Source organism: Phascolarctos cinereus, unplaced genomic scaffold, assembly GCF_003287225.1.
Source record: "Phascolarctos cinereus isolate Bilbo 61053 unplaced genomic scaffold, phaCin_HiC Scaffold_4;HRSCAF=312, whole genome shotgun sequence".
Classification (NCBI taxonomy): domain Eukaryota; kingdom Metazoa; phylum Chordata; class Mammalia; order Diprotodontia; family Phascolarctidae; genus Phascolarctos; species Phascolarctos cinereus.
The window spans coordinates 36,593,303-36,605,444 of record NW_027555847.1 but is presented as its reverse complement, the minus strand read 5'-3'; the positions used below and the strand labels follow the sequence as shown (position 1 = coordinate 36,605,444).

Below are 12,142 nucleotides of genomic sequence, written 5' to 3'. Positions count from 1 at the left end.
GGCGACTTCTGAGGTTCCTTCTAACTTCTATGATTTTTTCTTAAACCTTTTACTAAATGTCATGCTATATCTATGTCAAAGTGGAACCCCAACTTTCATTCTGAAAGCAGCAATGAATATCACAAGCTTCCCTCTAGAATAATGACTTCTGGGCCCACCAGAATCTTTCAGAATATGTAACCTTTTCTCTTCAGTGCTTTGTTGATGAAGATATTTATCATCATACAATAAAACCTTAATTAACTGGGAACTGAATTCATTAGAATCTTACTCTATTTTGGTTTTGTTTTTAATTTTTTTTGGCTGCGTTTATGTTTTAGGAAATCAAGACAAATGACAAGGACACCAAAAGGCTCATATCGGGATTTTTTTTTTAATTTTTAACATGTGTTTTTAAAACTTTGGGTTCCAAATTTTCTCCCTTCCTACCTCCTCCCCCATTGAAAAGGCAAGCATCTTGATACAGGTTATAGATGTGTAGTCATGCAAAATACTTAACGTAGTAGTCATGTGAAAAACCAAGTCTATTTCCCTTTATCCTATCCTACCCCCCATTTATTCTCTTCTCTCTTTTGAGCTTGTCCTTTCTCAGAAGTGTTTGCTTCTGATTATCCCCTCCCCCAATTTGCCCTCCCCTCTGTCAACTCCCTGCTCTCTTGTCCTCTTCCCCCCTTATTTTCCTGTAGGGTAAGATAGATTTCCATACCTCATTGTGTATGTTATTCCCTCCTTAAGCCAAATCTTAAGAGAGTAAGATTCACTTATTCCCTCTCACCATCCCCCATTTCCCCTCCACTGTAAAAGCCTTTTCTTGCCTGTTTCATGTGAAATAATTTACCCCATTCTACTTCTCCCTTTCTCCTTCTCCCAGTATAATCCTCTCTCACCCCTTAATTTTATTTTCCAGATATCACCCCTTCATCTTCAACTCATCCTGTGCTATCTATCTATCTATCTATCTATCTGTCTGTCTCATGAGTTACAAATATCATCTTTCTATGCAGGAATGTAAACAGTTCGACCTTAATAAGTTTCTTATGATTTCTCTTTTCTGTTTACCTCTTCCATATTTCACTTGAGTCTTGTATTTGAAAGTCAATTTTATATTCAGCTCTGGTCTTTTCCTCAGGAATGATTGAAAATCCCCTATTTTATTGAGTGACCATTTTTTTACCCTGAAGGATTGTACTCAGTTTTGCTGGGTAGGTGATTCTTGGTTGTAATCCTATCTCCTTTGCCCTCTGGAGTGTCATACTCCATGCCCTCCAGTCCCTTACTGTAGAAGCTGCTAAATCTTGTGTTATCCTGATTGTGTTTCCACAATACTTGAATTGTTTCTTTCTGGCTGCCTGCAATATTTTCTACTTGACCTGGGAACTCTGGAATTTGGCTACAATATTCCTAGGAGTTTTCTTTTGAGGATCTCTTTCAGGAGCTGATCAGTGGATTCTTTCAATTTCTGTTTTGCCCTCTGGTTCTAAAATATCAGGGCAGTTTTCCTTGATAATTTCTTGGAAGATGATGTCTAGGCTTTTCTTTTTGATCATGGCTTTCAGATAGTCCAATAATTTTTAAGTTCTCTCTCCTGGATCTATTTTCCAGGTCAGTTGTTTTTCCATGAGATATTTCACATTCTTTTTTTATTTTTTCATTCTTTTAGATTAATTTTACAGTGCCTTGATTTCTGATACAGTCTCTAGCTTCCAATTGCTCCATTCTAATTTTTAAGGAAGTATTTTCTTCAGTAAGCTTTTGGACTTCCTTTTCCATTTTGGTCAGTTTTGCTTTTTAGGGCATTCTTCTTCTCATTGGCTTTTTGGATCTCTTTTGCCATTTGGGTTAAGCTATTTTTTAAGGTGTTGTTTTCTTCAGTATTTTTTTGGGTCTCCTTTAGCATCACTCACAGTTTTTCCTCTACTTTTCTTACTTGCTTCTCAAAATCTTTTTTGAGCTCTTCTATGGCCTGGGATCAATTCATATTTTTCTTGGAGGCTTTGGATGTAGTAGCTTTGGCTATGTTGTCTTCTTCTGGTTGTATGTTTTGATCTTCTTTGTCGCCAAAGTAAGATAATATAGTCTGACTCTTTTTGTGCTGCTTGCTCATGATCCCGGCCAATTACTTGAGTTCTTAACTCTTTGTTAAGGTAGGGGTCTGTTTCCAGTGCAGAGAATGTACTGTCTGAAGCTTCAGCACTTTTGTGCAACTGTTTTCAGAGATACTTGTAGGGACCTGTAAGTTTTCAGTTCTTCCAAGGTGCTATGATCAAGAGCAAGATGTTTACTCCTTTCCTGTCCTGTGCTCTGCTCTATGAGTGACCACAAGAACTGTGAGGAGGATTGTCTCTTCACAGCCACTACAAGCTCCACCAAGTCATTCAGTGCTCCTTTCTCACCCCAGGACTGCCGCCCAGAACTGTGACCCAGATCCAAGCATGGGCAAAGCAAGAGAATCCTGCACCAGCAGAGAGATCCCTGCAATCCCCCTCTGATCAGCCACTCGATTCCCCCTCAGTCTATTGGCCTAAAGCTCAGGAGGCAGCCGCCACACCAGCGCCAAGCTTGGGGAATAGGGCTGAGACCATTCTCTCACCACAGAAACAGACTTTTCCCACTGACCTTCTAAGTTGTCTTTGGTGTTCATGGGTTGAGAAGTCTGGAAACTGCCACAGTTGCTTGAGTTTCAGTCCTGAGGCCTGCTCCAGGTTCACTGTGGCATGCGTGCCCATGCTGAACTGTGCTCCTCTTCCTTACCGGCATGATATACCTTTCTGATCAACCATCCAGGTTGTCTTGGGCTGGAAATTTACTTCACTCTGTCTTTTTGTGGGTTCTGCTGCTTAAGAATTTGTTTAGAGCCATTTTTATAGATATTTGGAGGGGTTTGGGGGACAGCTCAATCAAGTCACTGCTTTTACTCCACTATCTTAGCTCCGCTTCCCAGGAATTTTTAAAAATAACTAATAACACCTAAATTTGTATTTTGAATTTGTATCATTTTAAAATAAACCACTTTGTATACATTGCTTCTTTTTAGTCATGTGACAACAATTTGGAGATCAAACACTGGACTTAGCATGTGCTCAGCCCCCATTTCCTCCTCATTCAGCAGTTAACAATGTCAGTGTTTAAAATGCTTCTGATTTCCACATTGGTCATGTTCAAAAATATGTCTCATTCCTCCCCTTGGGTCCAATCACTTCCCTTTCAGGAGATGGGTAGCATGTTTCACTATGGGTCTACCTGCTGGAATCCTAGGTGTTCATGGGGTTGATCAGAGTTCTTAAATGTTTCAGAGATGTTGGTCTTTTACAATGTTGTTATTTGTGTATTTTTCATCAGTTCATACATGTCTTCTCAGGTTTCTCTCAAACCATCTCCTTCATATTTTTTATACTATAACAATGTTTCCTTACATTCATATACCATGATCATTTCTATATTCATTTCCCAATTGATTAGCATCCCCTTAGTTCCCAGTTCTTTGCTACCACAAAAAAGAGCTGCTACAAGTATTTTTGTATACATAGGTCCTTTCTTTGATACGTGTGGAAGATTTTCATTGAATTGTATTTGCTAAGGTTGGACAGTGACCAGCTACACTTTTAGAAAGATTTTAGATAACAATGTGGATTGAAACAAAAAAATTTTCATATTAACACTCAAAAACACTGACTTTGCTTTCAAGTGATCTGATTTTCTAGCCTCGTTGTACTTAGGAAGCTAAGTGGCAGAGAAGATAGAGTGCTAGGCCTGAAATCAAGAAGATGAGTTCAAATCCAGCCTTAAAAACTCATAAGCTGTGTGACCATGGGCAAGTCATTTAACATGTCAGCCTCAGTTTCCTTAGTTGTTAAATACCCCTCTTTGGCAGAGTTGTTGCATGGATCAGTTGAGATATTTCTAAAGTACTTAGCACAGTGCCTGTCACATAGTAGGTGCTTTATAAATGCTTATTTCTTTCCCCTTATACACTCTGCCATCCAGCCAAACTGGCTTTCTCTCTGTTTTTAATGTAAGATACTTTATTCCTTGTACTCCTCGCCTCTCTATTGGAATTCCATATGCAGAACCCTGACTTCCCTATTGAAAGGAGAGAAGAATATAGGTTCACTCATCAATTCTCTAGGACCAAGATTGTTTATTCTAATTGGTCCTGGTGTGACCAAGTTTTGGTACTGCTCTTGTTTAAAACACCATAGCCATGTTGTTCCCTGGCTTCTGTTTTTGCTAGTCTGCAGACAGTCCTCGCCATGTTGCTCTGACTTCCTTCTATTTATTACTTCTTAGGGGGAGGTAGCATCTCTTATATTCACGTACCCCAGTTTGTTCATTCATCTTCTCTAGTCATTGGGCACTCCTTTGTTTCTAGTTTTTTGATACAACAGTATTAATTGAGAAATCATTCATGTTTTATTTATGAACTGGAAAGTTTCCAGATTATACCCTTAAATAAAACTCTTTTGACTGCTGTTGGATGACTAGAATGATACTCAATGCCTTTGAAAAGTTATATGTGGAGGTGAGCTTGACATAGCTCCTTCTACCTTCTTTGTTCTACTTCTTTTTCAAGCTCTCAAATAAAAGGGAAACTAGTTAGCTAATGATTAAGGCTCCAACTCCCAGAATTGTGTTCCTTCCTATTACAGTCTAGAACCTAATATGGAAAATATGACCACTTAACCTTGTGGGTATGAGGGATAAATGAAACATCAGGGTTAGTCCCATGGCATACTTCTACTGGATGGTTTTGTTAATCTACTTATAAATCTGATAGAACAAATGAATTTATCATCCAGCTATATTTATCATTATCTTAGTCTGCCTGCCTGCCTTTCTGTTTATTGAAATCTGGATAGATCTTTTGGCTGACCATTTGAATTTTACCTCTTTCTATTAACTCTCGGGCTAGAGAGTTACACAGGGAATCCCAGAAAAAGGAGGAGGATTTTGCTTCTTAAGTTTAGTTTATTTTTCCTGTTGCCTCAGTGTTTGTGATTGGCCACTCTGGGCTCGAGAGGGGCTTGTTAGAGGCCTAGCCAATGTTCTTTTGGTTGCCACCACCAGACTCTGCTGGTTTTAAGGCAGGTAACGTCAGCCATTGAAGGAATCAAGTGCTTGTGATTTATCACAGTTCTGTTGTTGCCAATGCAAACAATTCCAAAAGTGACATCAAACAAAATATGTTCTTTCAATTTCAATTACTCTTTTTTGCATCAATGAGGTTTGATAAATGCACCAAACTTTTGGTAGCATTGGCTATTTCTTTGTTATTTTTTTTAAATGACCTCTTTGTGGTAGAAGGTTTTTGCGTTGTGAGTCTAAGTTTGGTTTTGTTTTTGTTTTTGCTCTATGGTGGTGTTTTGTAAACAACTTGATTGCTAGGTAGTGGCCTTAGGGAGTCTGCAGCTGCTCCTTCCTGGTTCCCTGTAGACAAATGTACAAAGTGAGGATTGCTGCAGGGAAGAATAAACAGAAGAGAACAAAACTGGAAAATGCCATGTATTTTATTACAGCCTCTACCTGTTTATGTGCCTGAGTTGTTTGGTAAGGATATTCCCTAAACATTTGGTGTCTTATTTTAAAAAGAAAAAAAAAACAATTCTGACAGAATTGAATCTTAAACTTCTCATTCTATGCAGACTGTATTATTTTAAGTAGCCACACAAGTTAACAAGCTGGGTATTATCTACCAAGAGAGTATATGGATTTTAATATGTAAATAGGAATGAGAGAGAGCCTCATGCTTTTTAATGATACCCAGGATAATAATTTGGCTTTTTAAATCTCTATGAAAACAGATTGAATATGGCACAATTAATGTTTCAGCTCTTCTAGCCCTTTTCTGTAAAATATTTGAATGATATTTTCATTTATTACAATTCTTGATTAGTGCCTTGGAATCTCACTACCATGCTGGCCCTCCAGCACGTGCTGCAGGGCATGTGGCAGAAGCCACGTCTTTGCCAACACTCACCCCTGCTGGATGGGCTTTGTCCTAAAGCGCCCCTGCCACATTCCGTGTTGTAATGAGTAGTAGTTGAGCAAAGTGCTGGCATGTTGCGATTGACCTGAGGGGTATTTATTTCTTTGGAGAGGGCATATTTACTGATGTTTGCCCTTTAACTCGATTTAGTTGGAAGTGAATAGGCAGCAAAGCATCAGTCAAGACAGCAACAAGGATCACTTTCTTCAAGTGTCGTCTGATCGTATTACATCTGTGCTATGGAACCTGCCGTGACTGCAAATTGCTTCCTGAACCAAAATTAAACATTTCATCCAAGTCTCTCCTCTACCAATTGGCCCTCCTACCCTCTGCTGCTATCATGCCTCCACTTTGAATGAATGGCCACTCCAACGAGGGAAGCCTGCCCGATGCCTCTCGTACATGGCTTGCTGACTCCCACCTCTGGGCCTTTGAACAGCCCATCCTCTCTTGGGGAAATGCTTTTTCTTTTCCTCCTTTTCTCTCTCTCCCCTCCACAGGAAGCTTGCTCAATACTTACTCTTCTATGAAACCTTCTCTGACTGACCACTAGTGAACATCACTTGAATTTGTCTAGCATTCTTTTGATCCTTATGCCTATATTTGCATATAGCAGAATTAATCTTCACCTGGTTTGTGTGTGGGTTTGTTTTTTTTTGTCTTTTTCATGTATGTTGGTCCTCTCTTCCGATTTAGGTTATAAGTAACATTGTATAAACGGCACTCACTTCAGTGCTGGGCTCAGGAACTTAAATGATCAGCCAAACTGGCCTTATTTCTGCTCCTCACAGATAGCATTCTGTCTTCCATCTCTGTCCTTTTGCTCAGCTGTCCCCCCTGTTGGAAGTGTACTCCCTCCTTCCCCTCTGCTGTTTAGATTCCTAGTTTTCTTCAAAACTCAGCTCATATGTCATCTCCTACATGGGGCCCTTTCTGGTCTGCAAAGCTGGTGGTGCTTCCCCCCTTAAAAATGACATTCTATTCATTTTGAATATTATGTTTGCGTTTATTTCTATGTGTACATGCTCTTTCCCCTGATAGAATTTAAATTCCTGGAGGGGAAGGACTGTTTCATTTTTGTATTGTACCCCGGTGCCCATCACAGTTCTTGGTGGAGAGTTGGTACTTAACAGATTACGTGATAGTCTTGATTCACCACAAAAATTTGCCATAGATCAGTGACTTAAGCTCAGTTTTTTTTATGTGTAAAATGAGGAGATTGGGTTAGATCAGGGTTCTTAACTCAGGACCATGAGCTTGTTTTAAAAATATTTTGATGACTGTATTTCAAAATAATTGATTTCCTTTATAATCCTCCATATTTTCTATTGTGCATTTAAAAATGAGGTCCATTGGCTTTAGCAGATTGCCAGAGGAGTCCATGACATTTAAAAAAGAAAGGTTTAAGAACTCCTGGATTTGGAAGATAACTTCGAATGCTCCCATTCTGTGATGTGTGATAGCAAGAGATCACATGATCGATTTCTTCTTAATTTCCTATTATGCCGAATACAGTCTTCTGACCCATGCTTGACAGTGAGCAAATGTTGACTTAAAATAGCTGAAAAATGGTTTGGCAGAATGTCCTACTAGTCAAGAGTGATGAATGAACTCATCCACTCTCACCTCTTCTGCTATGAGGAAGGCCAGGAGAATCAGTGGTTAGACTTTTTGCGGCCTGATGGAGGCACTGTAGTGCACTTTCTCTGAATGGAGCATTGCTGAAACAAGATAAAATCCTTGGGAAATTTGGGGAAGAAACTCTTGTTACTGATTTTGAGTTGTTTTTTGGGGGGGGAAGGAGTGACTTTGCTCTATGCACAGGGACATGCTCCCTGTAGACATTTTGTTGCACAGTTAACCGGGTTCTTTTGTGGGCGCCCAGAGTAAGCTGTCAACTTAGGGGAAATCTCCATGATCATATATCATTAGCTTGAAATTGAGAATCAAGGTGAGTGATTGTTAAACATGTTCATGAACACAAAAAGCTGCATAGAAAATGAAAACAGTATACCACGTACCTAATAGTGAATACTTATTTTGATGGGTACCGAAACATGTTACAAGTAATATTACTTTTTAATGAGGATGATGAACAGTAGAAACAGTTTAGATTTTTAGAAACTGTATCCTTTGCCAAAGGAAGTTGGTTTGCTTCAGTGAAAATAAGAACAGATTTGTAGTCAGTGGCCCTAGCTAGGTTCAGATTCTAGATTGGTCAGTCACTACTTCTGTAATCTTGTTGCTTGACCTTTAAGCTTTAAACAATTACAAAACTAACCAATCAACAGGCATTTGTTAAGCTCTGATTATGTGCCGGAAGGGCTTGTGCTAGGTATTGGGGATTCAGATACAAAGAGTGAAACAATCCCTACTTTTCAGGAGTTTTTGATCTAATGGGCCTTAGAGATTGTCTGAAACTGCTTGTTGACAAATTCTTTTGTGGACCCTTGGAATTCCTCATGTTGTGAAGAGGTCTTAAATGACAAAGGATCAATGTCTTTCTTCTGAAATCTTAAATGTGAAATTATGTTTACACAAATATTTATCACGCATGGCAACTTTTCAGTATGAAAAGAGGATTTCTCTCCTATTAGAAAATTTGCTGGATCAGCACTTGTGGTCAACGATGATCTATTTCAAGCCTCAATTTCCCTAGCTGAGTTAGTTGGAAAAACACTGATATTGTCCAACTTATTGATTTTATAGATAGTGCAGAGGAGACTCAGAAAGCAAAGTGATCTGATCAGGGTTATATAGTTAATTAATTCTTGAATATTTTTGAAACGAAAACAGCCTTTGGAGAGAAAAAGAATTATAAGTAACTATTGCGGTAGCCATGGTGTTCATTCTCCTCTTTTTGTTTGAGATACAAGAGTATAACTGCTGGATTTCACTTTGAAAATTATGATTTTGAATATTTTCATGTTTTCTTCAACCTATGGAAAATATCATTACCAGGGTGGAAATAATGCCCTTTCCCCACTCCTGCCAAGGCTTGAATTTAAAGCAATTTTTTTATTATTAAAAAAAAAATAAAGCCAAGGTGTATATTGTGCCAGTAATGCTAAAATATATGCTTAAATGCTTTCATGGAAGAGCTTTCTTCATTAGAGAATAACAGCTTTTCAATCTTTGTACTGAAGTAGTTAGTAAACACCTTTCAGAGCAGTATTTCCGGTCTATTTTTTTACATAATCACACTTGGTGTATTGAAATAGTCTAGTTACAAAGGTGTTTTCCTCTTGCTTCTAGACTCTATGTTTTACTGTTTTCATGTTTAAGGAAGTGGTGGTTTAAGAAGTCACATCTAACTTATGTTTAAAAAATATTTTTGTGTTTCAGTGTCCCAAGAGCCTTTTCTGATCAATTCCAGTTCCCGAAAAAAAGCATTTGGTAATGGTGAAGCTTCCATGGCTCTGCTGTGAGCTGTGGTAGACCAGGAGTGCAGAGGTGTGATGTCCACTAGCAAAAAGGGTAAGTTAAGAAGCTTTCTTTTGAAGTCTGATGTGTCTATTGGTGTTAATATTAAATGAAAAAAAAAATTCTTGTAGCGAAGGACTAAAAAACACTCACTGCAGAAAGTATACAAAAGGCCCAACATTATCTGAGTTTCTGGCTATCAAGAATGTAATCATCATATTGAAAGAAGTGGATGCTAAATACACTTTGGTTATATTGTTTTCTTGAATAGGCGTAGAGTTCATTTATAAGGGAGGCATCATGGCAGACTTAACCAGCCATCGTAGCTGACAGTTAAAGATGACAAGTGAAAGACTTTGTTTTTTAAATTCAAGACTCATGGCTTGACTTTTTAAATGTACCACATGCAAAATAGAACAAGCTGTTGTCCCTTAGTTTCCATTACAACTCAGTGATAGACGAAGATCATGGCATGCTCCAAGCCTTCTAAATTTTCCTGTCACCCTCCTAAGCAATGAAATGTGAACGTTTTGGGGGGCTGGGATGGGTGAAATTTAAAACTAACATTTCCCCTTGTGGAGAATTCTCTCCAAAGCTTTTAAGTTCCTGGGACTCAGAAAAAGACCTTAGTGACTAGATCCTTGGAAGCTTTAATGTTTGGGAGCTCTCTTAAAGGAACAGAGTATTCCTTTCTTTTTCTAACTTGATGTACTCAGTAAACTACCTTATCCAATGTTAGAATATTAGAAATAAATTGGTGAAAAGAAATCCCCCCATGTATATTGAAAAGATTTGGACACCGTCTTTAATGCTACCTTGAAAGACAGCATAACAAAGTATATAGAGTGCTGGAAGCCCCTATTTTTTTCTATTTCCTATCAGTGTGACTCTGGGTAACTTCTCTGGGCTTCAGACAACTCTGACTGAGCTTATAGATAGGTTGTAGTCTGATGGTGGAGAGTTTGATACTGATGAAATCATAAATCCTTGACCTATTGAGATACTATCTTCATAAAGTACTAAATAATAGACTTAAATAACATCCTTTTGTAAAATTCTTGATAATTGGTTGGAGCTTAAGTGGCTACTGTGTGTGTTTTTTGAAAGTCCTTGTGTCTTTTGATAACAATTCTGATCATGTGGCTTTGTCAGTGTTATGAGGTTATATTCATGGACTCATTTTGTCAGCACTGGTCTTTGAATTGCTAATGTCAGAAACCGGTGTTAGTAATTTGTCATATTTAATTGTAGGTGCCTGTAAAAAATAAGTTTTATTTAATTTTAGGCAGTGTGGTGTACTGGACTTGGATTCAAATTCTACCCATCTTTTAACTCTCTTTACAACACATTTTAAAAATGAATTTTATGTAATTTTAGATTTGAATGTGATGTCAGAAATCATCCCATGAACATTTCACAGACACAGAGGACCGGAGAAGTTCTGTGCTGCTCAGTATCGTATATCCAGAGGATCCAGCCCTTTTGGGTCTGAATTCCTATGATTTTAATGGAGCAATTTTGTAATCTACCTGCCTGTAATTCAAACTCCAGTATGCTAGAAAAGATTATATGAGTATCCTTAATAGTGTTGTATCTTTACTGTAAAGGAATGAGACAAATAGAAAATTTTCCTTTTTAAGAAAAATTAGATATTAATGAAAAGGAACTTAGATCCATTTTTGGATATGCCTTTAGATCAATTTAAAAAAAAAAAGCAAACGTTTGAGATAATTCAGTCCACTCTGCTAATCTTCAAGGTGATGAAAAGAAACTCAGAAAGTCAAAGGCTTTTGAAAGTCCCATAGCTAGCTAACAGCAAGGCCAAGAGTGGAACCCATATCTCCTGTGCCTTTAACAAGAAGTAATGGAAACTTTATTGAGTGTTCCTGGAGATGAATGTTGACCAAAATTAGCCCTTCTGTGTTCATTTGTGTGCCAGCTTTCTGTATTCGGAACAAAATACCATGTAAGCACTAGAAAAACACGGAATTTCCCCATTAGCCAATACAAGGTTTTAAAAAGTTGTTGTTTTGCCTAGGTAGCATGAGTAACATGTTATTTAGCAATAATTATAGTAACTGCTCATTGTTTTACTGACTGGAAGAGTGAGCAGTTGAATAAAGCCATATAGCATTGCCTGCATATCAGAAAGTTTCCTCCTGGAACGTTCTTACGAGTCTAAGTAAGAAAGTCTGAAAACTCTACTGATTGGCAGTATCTTAGTCCAGTATCTTTTATTCCAGATAGTGCATTCTAAAGACTCCTGGGTTTTGTTTTCAGGCCTTCTTTTCATCTCACTGTCCCTTGAACTCTCCTATATGTTTTGTCTCCCCTATTTAGAAAAGAAGCTCTGGGAGAGCAGTAACCATCTCACTTTTGTATGTGTATTTCCAGGGCTTAGCAAAGTGTTTGTTTGGTGCAGAGTAACTTAATAGATAACTTTTTCATCCTATTTGGAGACTGTTTGTTTAAAAAAAAGTGGTTCTTGAAGTGGTTTACAACAACTGTTTAAATTATTCTATCAGTTAATAAGCCTGTGTGGTTTTTTTTTTGAGCATTTATTAGTAGAGAATGGGGTGAAATGGAAAGAAGACAGCCCTGGAATCCAAAGCCCTAGATTTCAGGCCTGGCTTGGCTTCTGACTTTGTGACTTTGATTGTCATTGAAGCTCTTGGGTCTTTTGTTTCCTCATTTTAAAATAAAAGCGTTGGACCATATGGTCTTTAAGGTAGCCCT

General features: G+C 38.0%; 1 protein-coding gene across 3 annotated transcripts in view; it reads left to right on the top strand.

Moving 5' to 3' along the window:
- The window catches only part of LOC110222522 (uncharacterized), a 103,144-nt gene extending 93,696 nt beyond the window's left edge, over nt 1-9,448 (top strand). Inside the window, exon 3 of one of the 3 annotated variants that reach the window (XM_078152152.1) lies at nt 9,329-9,448. The gene's annotated coding sequence lies outside the window, so the exon portion shown is untranslated. The remainder of the gene's footprint in view (nt 1-9,328) is intronic. The other 2 variants (XM_021007544.2, XM_021007546.2) reach the window with 2 other exon arrangements.
- Nucleotides 9,449-12,142: the final 2,694 nt, after the last annotated feature.